Source organism: Lynx canadensis, chromosome B1 (genome assembly GCF_007474595.2).
Source record: "Lynx canadensis isolate LIC74 chromosome B1, mLynCan4.pri.v2, whole genome shotgun sequence".
NCBI lineage: Eukaryota > Metazoa > Chordata > Mammalia > Carnivora > Felidae > Lynx > Lynx canadensis.
The window spans coordinates 77,004,592-77,018,551 of NC_044306.2; the positions used below are offsets into that span (position 1 = coordinate 77,004,592).

The 13,960-nt window shown below is 34.5% G+C and overlaps 1 protein-coding gene across 5 annotated transcripts in view; it reads left to right on the forward strand.

The window, feature by feature from the left end:
• The window catches only part of LRBA (LPS responsive beige-like anchor protein), a 789,117-nt gene that overhangs the window by 470,393 nt on the left and 304,764 nt on the right, over window positions 1–13,960 (forward strand). The window lies entirely within an intron of this gene.

Here is a 13,960-nt window from a genome sequence, read left to right on the forward strand (position 1 = left end):
AATTCTTTTCTGCCTCATTTTCTGCTGGGGCCAACCAAAAGGACTGCTTCCAATTTTCTGACCTCTATACTTTTGGTGAAAAGCCTACAATGCCATCTTCTTCCCTGTAGATCAGTTGAAACTTGACCCCTTCTTATGGATCTTTTTCAAAAATCTCTTGCTCCTTAAAGCATTTCCTGATCTCTTTAAAACATATGTGATCACTTACTCCTTTTTTTCGATCTCCAAAGCTCTGAATTTTTACGTTTCTTAGGGCATGGATCTTAATGCCATATAATTCATTGTTTGCTTATTTTATCCCGTGTATTAGATTGTAAGTGCCTTGAGATTAGAGACTTTTTTTCCTTGTATGAATACCCCATATAGCACCTCAACCTTTCCAAATAATAGTGGGCTCTTGAAAAATACTTGTAAATGAATGCAGCCAAGCCAAACGGAACTGGTCATTGAGAGCCAAATTGAAATGTAGTAAAGAGAGGAAAATAAATCACTTCAGATTGTGAATAATTGCTTCAAAATTGAAAGTACTGTAAAGTTTCTAGGAGATGACAGCCACTATTAAAAGAAGTGGCTTCCAACTGTCTTAAAAACCTGGAAGTGTAACATAATAAGCCCTTTTGTCCCAGTGGATGAGGAGCACATACTTTTCACTAATTTATCTAGCTTGTAAAGCAAGTATATAATATTTTTCTTTTATGCTTACTATTTGCTTTCACCAGTGTTTTCCTGAGAGTTTCGGATTAAAGGCAGGAAGTGGTGTTGTGTTTTGCTGGGTTCCTACTGCATTTAAGCCTTTAAATTATTTATTTAAAGGTAAAAATATCATACTAGAGCAGCTGATACTTCTTTGCTATTTTTTCCTGTTGTCCTATGACAACTATCTAAACAACAACAACAACAACAAAAATGTGATATAGGGGCTCAGTTTGAGAGAAATGAGGTCCTAAATGCCAAAACAGTGGTTCTTGGCTCTGATATTCCTTTATATATATGCTTATAGACCATTTAGTGCTTCCATATTTGGGACAAGTGATTGGAGCTACTAGAAACATTCAGTGAATATAAACAGTTTCCAGGCTTTTCAAATTCTGATCTGTACTACACAGTAGTTAGTATTTACCTTAGTCTTACTTATCCATTAAAAAGCAACAGAGCCTTATAACCCCTTACCCCCATTCCACCAATCTAATAGCTAGTCAATTTGGGAAAAATTATGCTATTTTCTAATTGTTCTTTATTGTAATGTGTGATAGAAGTTTTTCATATACTTTATAAGAAGTTTTTGGTCCCATTGAGATCAAAGGAATGTTTAAACTTTACAGTAATTTGCCATAATGAATATATTAATGAGCCTAATATGAAAATGCTTCCATAGCAGTATGGAAGTAGCATTATTAAAAATTTTTTTTTTGGTAATAGAAAGTCAGAGATGTGAGGTCTAACTCTGTTTCTTAGTAACAAAATTAGGATTTAATTTGTTATTCTGGGATTATATTCCTAAATTAAAGTGTGTTTTATTAAAAAAGACCACATGTAAAATTCTTACTGGAGTCCCTGATATTATGGGCAGTCAGTCATTTTTAGTTACCATCCCCTTTCCAGGAGTACAGTGTAACATATTTCTCAAAAGAATGAGGTCCTGTCTTCCTGAGTCTTCAGATCGTTCTCTGCATGCATATTGTCCAGCCCTGTGTCTAATTACTAGAGTAAGCCTATAGATTGAAGACTGAAGACAGTCTTCAAATACAGTGTAAGCCTCCATTCTTTCTTTTTAGGCTTGTGTTAGTTCAAGTTGGAAACTCATAATATTAAGTAAAGGGGCTAGATACATTGATTAAACAGATATATTGATTAATTCATTGGAAAACCAAATTATCCTCAATATTAGTGGTGTAGAAAGCAGGGTAAATTTGTTTTCTCAATAAGTCAATGTCTAATGAAGCTTATACATATATATGTAAGTATATATAATGTTTATTTATTTTGGGGGGAGAGAGAGAGAGAGAAAGAGAGAGAGAGCACTAGCTGGGGAGGGTCAAGAGAGAGAGGGAGAATCTGAAGCAGGCTCCAGGCTCTGAGCTGTTGGCACAGAGCCTGACATGGGGCTTGAACTCACAAACTGTGAGATGATGACCTGAGTTGAAGTTGGATGCTTAACTGATTGAGCACCCTAAATGAGCCTATATTTATTTATTGAAGTCCAGAAAGATTACAGGTTTATCATTCTTATCCAACCCAGATATTCTTACCAGTCTACTCATTTGCCTTAACTTTCCTTATTTTGACCTGCCAACCAAATCAGTCCTAAATCTTGAGTGAGTTTTGCTAGCTGCTTTATTTTACTCTTGTTCTTAGATTGCTGAGTATAGCTGGGAGGCAAAAATCACAGTTGTACAGATTAGTGCCACTCTAGATGAATGGTTTCTAATCTCAGACCTTTGTAACTACTTAGCCATCCTTAAACTTGCTTTTAGTCAGCTTTCTTTCATAATTCCCCAAGGCAACTCTTCTAATTGTTATCTCTCTATTCTATTCTTCTGTTAAAAACTTGTTATTTAGTAGAGAAAATAGAAATAATCAGGCCAAAATCAGATCTTCAGTTTTTCTTCTTTTGAACCCTGAACTATTAAAAGTACAGAGCCTTACATCCTTCCATCTTGTCACAGAGAAGAAGGTGACTTTTTTCACTTCCAGGGTAATTGCACTCTTCACAGGATCACACCTCTTCTTTCTACAGTGCTGCTTGCACTTACCCTACTCCCCCTTGTCATCTTGTTTTTTTTTTTTTTTTTTTTAATTTGGTCTTTTCCCTTTGTAAACATGCTTACATCTATTCTTTACTCTCTTAAAACTACCACCCCATCTCCCTAATTCCTTTCAAAGTCAGTATTAACTATCTCCACCAAAGCATGCGTTCACTACTATCCGATTTTCCTTTCACAACTGTAATCAAATTGCTAATGGCATCACCAGTAATCCATATATCTGTTAGATGGTTTCATAGGCAGGTAGAAACCTGGCTCTAAGTGAAGTGAAATTCTTCTTTAAATTGTGAAAAAGTATATTATCTTTTATTATATGAAGTGTGGAAGGGTTAAGTCTTGGGGGGCAGGTCTTTAGCTCCATTTTTTTACAGTTCTTTCAATTTTATGTCTCTGGGTATGTAAACTTTTACCCCACTCTCTCTTCTTCACAGTTGTATTATAATTGCCAGCAACTGGGTCTAACATTTCCTTGTTTCAACTCATCAAGAGAAAGGGAAAACTAGTATCTCAACCACTAAATAAAAGTTTCGCATTTCAAGTTGGTGAAAAATGATTGCCAGGCAAAAATTTTATGCAGTGATTGGTTTAGAGCTAGATTTTAGAACTAGTCAATTCAGTGATTGGTTTAAAGCTAGATCTGGAACCAATGACTGGCAAGAATGACAAGATTGTCCTAATTGTCTTAGAGTCAGCTTTCCTTAAGTCATCCAACCATTTAGGAAGTGATATCTCAACAAAATTATAATTGTTAGGAAAGGATAATTAGGAAAATTGCACTTCTCAGGAAAGAGGAAAGGGGAGAGAAGTGAATAAATAGTTAAGTAACCAAGTGAATGCTTCAATTTTCTAATTATAAAACCCAAGATCCACCCACCAATCACAAAATTCTACATATTGTATGATTCCATTTATATAAAATGTCCAGCATACGGAAATCTTTATTAAAGAAAGAAAGTAAGCTAATCATTGCCAGGGGCTTGGAGCTAATCATTGCGGGGGGATGTTAAAGGGAATATTAATCAGGGCTTTCTTTTCTTTCTTTCTCTCTCTCTTTCTTTCTTTCTTTCTTTCTTTCTTTCTTTCTTTCTTTCTTTCTTTCATGTTTATTTTTTTTTTTTTTAATTTTTTTTTTTCAACGTTTATTTATTTTTGGGACAGAGAGAGACAGAGCATGAACGGGGGAGGGGCAGAGAGAGAGGGAGACACAGAATCGGAAACAGGCTCCAGGCTCTGAGCCATCAGCCCAGAGCCCGATGCGGGGCTCGAACTCACGGACCGCGAGATCGTGACCTGGCTGAAGTCGGACGCTTAACCGACTGCGCCACCCAGGCGCCCCTCTTTCATGTTTATTTTTGAGAGAGAGAGAAAGAGAGAGAGAGAGAGACAGTGTGAGCAGGGGAGGGGCAGAGAGAGAGGAAGACACAGAATCTGAAACAGGCTCCAGGCTCTGAGCTGTCAGTACAGAGCCTGACTTGGGGCTTGAACCCATGGACCGCGAGATCATGACCTGAGCCAAAGTCAGACGCTTAACCTACTGAGCCACCCGGGCACCCCATGTTTTTATTTTTAAATCATGGTTGAAGTAGCTGGTGATACCACTTGAACACATGCTTTACCAAAATAATGGCATGTAGAAGTAGCCAAATACTTAAATTCATTACTAATTAAAAATAATACCTTATATTTACATAGCATTTTACTGTTATTGAAGCAATTTCACAACTCTGTTTCATTTGATTCATCACTGCAACCCTATGAGGTGGGCTTTAAACAAGTTACAGTTATTTCATATAAAGCAATAGAAACCCAAAGATGATCAGTGATTTATGTAGAAATCATAGATCTAGTATATGGTGGGGCTAAGGTGATTAATTTTAAGTCCTTTTAAATAAATGAAGCCAAAATAGTTTTATATCATATCCAGAAATTTTAAAGATTACTGGCTTTTAATATAAATCACTCTAAAGCTTTAGTTATTATATATCTTATATGAATTAATTATAAATTTTATTTTAATAGTCTCTGGGGATTTTTTTTTATAAATAACATATTCTCATAGCCCTTAGGCTCTCCAGAAAATTCCAATATGAATAAAAATGTCTTTTATCAATCCCTTACAGTTTGTCTTATTTTAAATTTAGTCCAGACTTTAGAAGATCCAGGCCAGAGCAGACACATTCACCTACCTTCTGCCCTGCATACTGTGAAATATTCTGTGTGTCCATTGTCAAAGAAGGAAAAATGGGAAATAACTGGTATGGGGTATGGGATTTCCTTAGTGGAAATAAACATATTCTAGAATTAGATTTTGGTGATGGTTGCACAACTCTGTAAGTATACTAAAAACTGTTGGATTGTACACTTTAAACAGGTAGACATTATGATGGCCTATAAATTATATGTCTTTTTTTTAATGTTTATTTATTTTTGAGAGAGAGAGACAGAGCGTGAGTCGGGGAGGGGCAGAGAGACAGGGAGACACAGAATCCAAAGCAGGCTCCAGGCTGTGAGCTGTCAGCACAGAGCCCAATGTGGGGCTTGATCTCATGATCAGGGAGATCATGACCTGAGCTGAAGTCGGACGCTTAACTGACTGAGCCACCCTGGCACAGCTAAGTTATATATCTTAAAACACAAAAACATAAAAGCTTTCCTTCATTCTTCATCCTTATAAACATTTTTTAAAAAGATTTTATTTGGGGGGCGCCTGGGTGGCTCAGTCAGTTGAACCATACATCAGCTCAGGTCATGGTCTCACGGTTCACTGGCTCTAGCCCCACGTCAGGCTTTGCGCTGGCAGCATGGAGCCTTGTTGGGATTCTCTGTCTCCCTCTGTCTCTGCCCCTCCCCTGCTCATGCTCTCTCGCTCTCAAAAATAAACATTAAAAAAAAAGTCTTCAAAGGATTTTATTTTTAGGTCACCTCGGTGGCTTAGTTGGTTAAGCATCTGACTGCGGCTCATTTCATGATCTCATGGTTCGTGAGTTCAAGCCCTGCGTTGGGCTCTGTGCTGACAGCTCAGAGCCTGGAGCCTGCTTCTGATTCTGTGTCTCCCTCTCTCTCTGCTCCTCCCCCGCTTGTGCTCTTTCTCTCTAAAAATAAATAAACTTTAAACCAATTTAAAAAATATATTTTTAAGTAACCTCTACACCCAACGTGGGGTTCAAACTAAAACCCTAGGGTCAGCCTCTCATGCTCCACCAACTGAGCCAGGCAGGCACCCCATCCTTCTAAACATTCTTATGCAGAATTCAGTATTGGCTGCCCACCCACTTCTGTGAAGAGTCTTTGCTGCTTTGTCTTTTTTGGCACTGTTCTATTTTGGTTCTCTTATTATCTTGATGATATGGAACATTTTCTTCTCTATTTAAGTGATCCTTTCATCTGCCATTTTTTTAAATATTGGAATTTCCCAGATTTTATTTTCACTTTTCTCCTGTCCTTTCAATATAGTTTTCTCTGGATCTAGCACATACTTAGCTCTCAGTAAATTTTTGTTAGATGAATATCTAAGTTCCTCACTCCCAACACTGCTCAGACTGCTTTTTGAGTTCCCAAGTTCTAGTGATTAGTTATTAGACATTTCTGCCTAGACATTATTAGGTGTCTAGGACATGATTCTCCCAACCACAGCTACTTAACCTACATCATTTCAGTTAAATAGTATCTTTACCCTTTTATCACAAACCTCAGTTTTGTTCTCATTATCTCCTTTTTCCTAACCTTCCATATTGAATGTCTCACAAAATCTTATCTCTTCCCCTTCAGATAGATCACTTGAATCTTAGCTTTAGCCTCCATCCCCACTGCCTTTTTTTATATCGCTGCCACATAACATAAAGCTGATCATATTAGTTCTCTATTGAGAAAGCTTGGTTGTCTGTTGAGTATAAGATGTAAAGATTACTTTAGTTAATTATACAAGGCCTTTTTAAATCTGGTTCTAAACCTATATTTCCTGACTTAGCTTTTGCCACTCCTAAGTTGCCTTGAAATGATCTTTGTTACCCAAACTTCTTAAGATAAAGGTGCCTTTTTATGTCTTTATGCCACTGTCCATGCTCTTTCCTCTGCTTGGAATGCCTTTTCCATTTTGCCCAGCAGACTCCTGTTTATCATTTAAGTTTCTTTAAAGAGTCAGCTTGTTCATTCCTTAATTGGTTATTTATTAAGTGCCTCCTTTGTTCCAGTTACTGTGCTTGGTCAGTGAATTAGATGGACACAAACGCTTGTCCTCATGGAACTTACAAAATAGATCCTCATTAAAACCTTAATGAAATCCTCAGTCCTCTCAGGCAGGGTTAATTAGAACTTTGATCATAGCTATGATGGTATCCAGTGAATTTCTAGAGGAAATGTTATGTGAAAGCTCATAGGCTTTGAAGCCCATAGACTTACTATTTACTACTGATGGGTAAGACTTCGTTTCTTCTTTGTTTCTTTAAAATAAAAATAACAGTATCTAGTTATGGCAGTGTTGTTGTGAGACTTGGTAATAATGTGTTCAAAAGAATACAGTATCTAGCACAGAGTAGTCCAATGGAATAAATGCTATTTTATTTAATTTTAATTTAATTTTATTTTGAAAGAGAAAGGCAGGGAAGAGCAGAGAGGGAGAGAGACAGAATCCCAAGCAGGCTCCACACTGTCAGTGCAGAGCCCAGTGTGGGACTGAAACTCATGAACTGTGAGACCATGACCTAAGCCAAAACCAAGAGTCAGATGCTCAGCCAACTGAGCCACCCAGGTGCCCCAAATGCTGTCTATTTTAAGTTGTATTATTTTTGATATGTGATGATTTTTTTTATCCTGATTATAACATAAAAAATTATAAAAGCACAATTTATATGGATGTACCAAGACTGGTTCAGAGTTGGCACTAAATAGATGTTCGGTGAATTACTTTTTTTTAATCAGATTTTTGGAGAAAATAGATCAGATTTGTCTAAATAGTATGGCTACTCAGGTGAGTTTTGGGGATTCTAGTATTCAACAACATTGTTTAATTTTTTTTGCATTTGTCTTTTGTTAGAGTTTTAATTGGTAGGACAATTAACACTAGATTGTTATTTTCTTATAATTTTGCTTACTTCTTGGTAAAAATGCTAAGTGAATAAAGAAATGATTAACAGGCTAATAGGAGCTAGGAAAACTATGGGATTGTTTCTTAAACAATTGTTACACAATTATATTTTTATAAAATATTCTAAGTAAATAACTAGTTGAAGATGGGTATCTACGTGTCTCTAAAAGCTAACAGAGAATTACATTGAGTAGTACCACAAAGAAATTCATGACTACATAAAATATAGTTTTACATAATTAAATAGTATATACAATTTTCTAGTGATTCTATATCAGGCCTCAGTAAAGAAAGAATTATGCTTTAGAAGATGTCTCTCTCCTGTTGGATCTGTGTAGTTGAAGGGTTGTTTTTTTTTTTTTTTTCCTTTTATTTTCGTTAAGACAGCACAGTGCATAGATCACCTGCATTTGAGTTATAGTTGGTACTTGGTAAATAGAGGCTTTAGTTAATATTCTTTCTATCTATCTGCATGAAGGCACAGTAGATTTCAGTTTGTGAGATAAAGCATTCTCTTTTATTATGTGATACCCTATAGTACCTGAACATTATTTCACCAAGATTTATGCAGAAAGTGAAACCCTTCTAGAACTTAAGCACTTTTATCTTCTAGCTGACAGTACAATGATAATGTCTACTTCTTTTTAGAGGTTACCATTTGTTTAAGTTGTAACTAATATCTAGCATTAATTTTTAATCTAAAAATATGGAAATGAAAGCGAGCCAGATACAGGAATTAAAAAAACAGGTAATATAAAATTTTTAGAACAAAATATGAGGTACTAAAATTGACTAGTATTTAGAACTTTTCTTCTAGCCAGAAGAATTTATTGCCGACTTTTGTTAAGACTATCAAGATTTATCAGATATTGTCACAAGGAAGTGGGTAAGATGGAAAATGGGACATTTTTCTAATATAATTTCATTGTGACAGTTTTTCTCTTTAAAACTAGCATTCTTTTATTGATGTAGATCCAAGTTACATGAAAATGACACTAAAAACAGTAAGATGGCAAACATAGGTGCATCTCACTAATTTGAATAAGTGTCAATACAATTCGGTTATGCAATAATTGGAATACATACATAGCTACTACTTATTTTAGTAATTAATGCTGTTTTACTATAACAGAATAATATGAAAAATTGCTTTAATATATCAATTATGAACTTAATGATTTCAGTGAAATAAATATTAATGTTTCTTTTTTGTTTTTTTGTTCTTGATTATTTTCTTTTGTATATTGAATTTTGCCTGTTTTTTTTATTTTTTCACAATGTCAGTCCTGGTCTGAACACCTTTTCTGCTACTGATAGTGTTTGAAGGGCCTTGTTCTGTTCTTTTTCCCCAAGATTATATTTAACTCTGGGAGAGAAAGGAAGGAGTCTGAACATTGTATGGAGAGGGAAAAAGATAAAGTGTTCTCATAACACCCTATCATTCTAAAGGCTGTTCATATAGAAATACAAAATGAGCATTGCACAACTCCAGGAGTATCATACAAATCTTGATGTGAACACTGCCCCCTGGAGTTGTGCAGTTTACTAGCTATTTAATAGAGCTCTGCTCTATTCCAAACAGTTTTTTTGTTTTTGTTTTTTTAATGTCCATTTATTTTTGACAAAGATCACATGAGTGGGGATGGGGCATAGAAAGAGGGGACAGAGGATCCCAGGCAGGCTCTGCTGACAGCAGAGAGCTCGAGGTAGAGCTCGAACTTATGAACCATGAGGTCATGACCTGAGCCGAAATCTGACACTTAACCGACTGAGCCACCCAGCTCCCCACTTACAGAAAATTTTTTTGAATTCTCATCATTTTTACATCTGTCTTCTCCATGAGGCCAGGGATAATATCTTATTAATCTTTGTATTCTTAGCAGCTGGCTCAAGGTAAGAGTCAAGTCAGTTTTATTAGAAAATGTTTTAGGGTTCTAGTTCCATATTCATCCATACATACATTATTAATTGGCGAATTGGCTTGCCATATTTTTCGCAAAAAAATTGAACTTTATAAAGTCTTCTGGGAGCTCCTGGGTGGCTTAGTTGTTTAAACATCCGACTTCGGCTCAGGTCATGATCTTGCAAGTTGGTGAGTTCAAGCCCTGTGTCAAGCTCTGTGCTGACAGCTCAGAGCATGGAGTCTGCTTCAGATTCTGTATCTCTGTCTCTCTGCCCCTCCCTAGCTCATGCTCTGTCTCTCTGTGTCTCTATCAAAAATAAATATATATTTAAAAAAATTTGAAAAAAATAAAGTCTTCTAATTTACATGTGAAAAATAATAGGTTATTTATAGTTGAGCCATTTAAATATTAGAGGAAGAAAGTGTATCATACTTTAGTTACTGATTCACTGTTTTGCTTCTGCCCTTTCCACCTGATTCTCATTTGGGTCATACTTAATTCATTTGTTTCACCTCATCAAATCACTAACCACACTTGAGATCAGAAAGGGAATTAACAGACTATTAATGTTTGAGTTTATTTCCCTCTAAGATATATTTCAACAATCTATTTGATTCTGTTCTTATAGAACAGAAAATACGTATTCTATATATTAAAATGGCATTATTTTATATTCCTTTATGTAGATTGCAATGATGTATTAAAGGTGTATGTTACAAACACTTAAGTGTAAAGTTTTTTTAAAAGGTAGAAAGGCAATTCATTGACTTATAATTAGAAAAAGTTGTAGTTTTAATCTCTGATTTTGAAATTAGGTCATAGAATTGGGGGAAAATATATTTAGAAAGAAAAGTTAGAACATTTAATTTTAGTGTCATCCACAACTTTTCGAAAACATGTGTATTTCTATTAGTTAAAGGTTTTAGACTTGGAGGTTATGTACTAATAGGATACCTAAGTACAGCACCTACAGCACCTTTTTATACAGAAGGTTTTATTTCCAGATCTTATGTGGTAAGATTTAATTACTGGTAGAAGTGATACCGATAATGTTTGTGAATTTGGCATCATGTTGTATTAATATAATTTTTTGGATAGGTACAGATATATAAAGGAATATAGTGATTCAGATATATATACCTGTAAACTCTCAGAATAAGTAATTTCTCATCTTAACCATGCTTGTATTTGGTCAACAGTTTCTGAATACCTGATGTTTTTAAAATTTTTCTAGCCATGCCATTGATGATAACTCTAAAAATATACAATAACTTATTTAGTTAATTCATAACCTTATGGGAAGACAGTTGTCTTGATTATGCCAAATTTGATAATTTCTTATCCTCTTTCCTCTACAAGGGGCTTTTGGGGAGGGTGTGGAAGTATTTCTTAAATGAGAGTGCAGTGTTTATGTGAATGATCAAAACTTACAGAAAGTTGGTGAGTGAAACCTACACATTCTCCTTTCCATTACTGTTCTAAAGTGACAAAGTATGCCTCATTTTTTCAGTGATAGAACTTAATACTAAGAGTGTATATTATTGGAGGGAACAGGATTGGAGGGATAAAACGTTGTTCTGTTCCTATGTAAATGACTTAAAACATGCTAGTAATTACCCTTATTTGAAAAAAATGAGTGTGACTTTTCCCCCAAAGAACATGTATTACTCGCAGCATCAGAAACTGGATGATAAATGCTGTTTTTTTCCAAATGAGGCTAATAGCTATTCGATTATGAGTAAGTTCCTTGAGGGTTTGTATCCTATATCACCTGAAGCAGTGCTTTATAATGAAGAGACTCTCAAGAAAATATATTGAAATTGTTGGGCTCTCTGGGTGATTTTTGTAATACATTCTAGATTTGTGCTCTGAAATAAGTGATTTTTGCTTTGTCTTCAGATGATTTTAAATTGTTCCTACTTGTATTGAGAAAGGTAGTCTGAGTTTTAGCTTCAGGATATTGTAAACATTATCATGCTGAAGTATAAAGTTCTTTATTGGGTTTTTTTTGGATTGTATCTAAGTATTTTTAAATTTTTGATACTACGTATATGTTTGAAGATGAAACTTACCTTAAATATTTTTCTACCATATGAACAAATTCTTAGTTCCTGATATATTGGGGCTTTTGTTTTTGCCAGTTGTCACCACTGAGACCATTTTTGTTAGTATTAAAGAGCACAAAAATAAATATCATAGTTCTGTTTCCTCCTAATTTTGATTATTACTCTTGTAGATATTGTTTGAGTTACTTGCTAATTTGTGAATCCTTTTAAAATTCCTCTGGTTTTTCTACTATCTGACAAAAAATATTGCTCACGTGCTTTAGTAGCCGTTGGATTTGACTTTACCCTCATGCATTATACTAGAACGCATTGTTACCTAATTTAGTAATAATTTTGTAATAGCAGCTTAACATCTCTTATAATTTTAATTGTTATCAAGAAAAATGATATCATTTAATTTGACTCAAAATTCAGAAGGATGGATGAATGACAAATTAATAATTTACCACCTTTGCATAATACTGAAGCACAGAATATTAGAAGGATTGATGGCAGAAAAGGTTAACAAATTTTAGCAGCTTTCATTAGCTTTACATCGTCATATGTTTGTGGTGCTGACTGAAATAGGCTTTGTAGGAGATCTCAGTCTAGGGAACTAATTACTTGTGCCGATTGCCGCACTGATGAATAGACCCTCATTGTATCATTCCCCTGAAGACGAGGAGCAGCCTGTGATTCACGACTGCATCCTGGCTGATATTTGATAATAATTTTAACAGATAAATGTAGGTAGGCAGAATGATGAAGTGCCTATCCAAGCTCCATGACTATCAAAGCCATACACGTAGCCATCTGTGTACCGTCTTTTCCCCTTTCACCTAAGGAGAATTTTATTAATTGAGTTCAAACAACTGTTGTCTTTTGCTTATTATGTGTGTATTCTGTAGGTGCTTCTTACTTGTTTTTAAATGGTATTATAATAGTTTTCATTTAAACTGTAGACAGCAGTACAAAAAAGAATAAAAGAGCTTTTTAATTTTTCTTTTTGAGGACTGCCGTTCTAACACTTTTTTTGCATTCCATTTGATTACATTATATCTCCTCTTTGGGCATGATTAAAATCAACAAAGGACATTTTTGATGTTCTCATTGTGTCCCCGGCTTTCTCATAAAAGACCATTGGATTTCTATTATTTTTAAACATATCTTCTTTCAATAATGTACTGTTTGTTGTCTATGCTTTTATTAACCTGAGATAATTTTTAATCTATAAAGGACTTATTTACGAATCTGTTTTGAATTTTTTAAGATAACATCTCTAAAACATCAAAATAAGAGTTCCTTTTAAGTGAGTATTTTGGGACTGTCAGTTGGTCAAGACTACTAATATGTCAAAGCTGACAGGTACAATTTTATTAGCTCATGAAATACAAGTGGAATTTTATTTTGTATTAGTCATTCCTTACAGAAGTTTTGATGATGAATTTTTTAATTGTTGAAGCTTAGAAATTTTCATGCTGTGTATCTTTAGTGAATAAATGTATTGTGCAGATTTTTTTTTTACTGTAACGGAAAAAAACTTCATAGTAGTATTTTCCTTATATTTTCCACCATGCTAGATTATGATTAGTTAATAAGAGGGAGAGTTGACATTTATATATTGCCATATAAAAGATCTACGTAATTGGGGAAAATATAGTAGAACCCTTTAAAAAATACATTTCCAAAAGTATGCTTTTGATATAGCAATTATTGCACATCATATAGCATGTAGTTTTTAATTAAATATAAAAACACACTACATAAAACAGAAATCCAATCTGATTTGCTTGAAAATAGATTGCTATTTCACTCTATAGGAATGGTTTATTTAAAAACAGTAAATGGAAAAGAAATGCATTTTCTTGTGTTGTTCTAAGCCTCAGGGGCTAAATGTAATGAATATTTTAAGAGATTATTTTAATTAAATTCCTGCACATCTAAACAGAGTAATATTTTATTATCACATACATAACCATGTAACTGAGATATTCATTAAAGTTAACACTTTCTGGACCAAGAATTCATGGTATGATTTACTGACCTTGTGCAAAAAGGCACAAATTAGGAAGAAAAATGAAGGGGGACAGACTTTGATTAATATAGGTAATGCTATACCATATTTATAATAGCCTTTTCCCTATTCTGGTTTATAAATGCAGC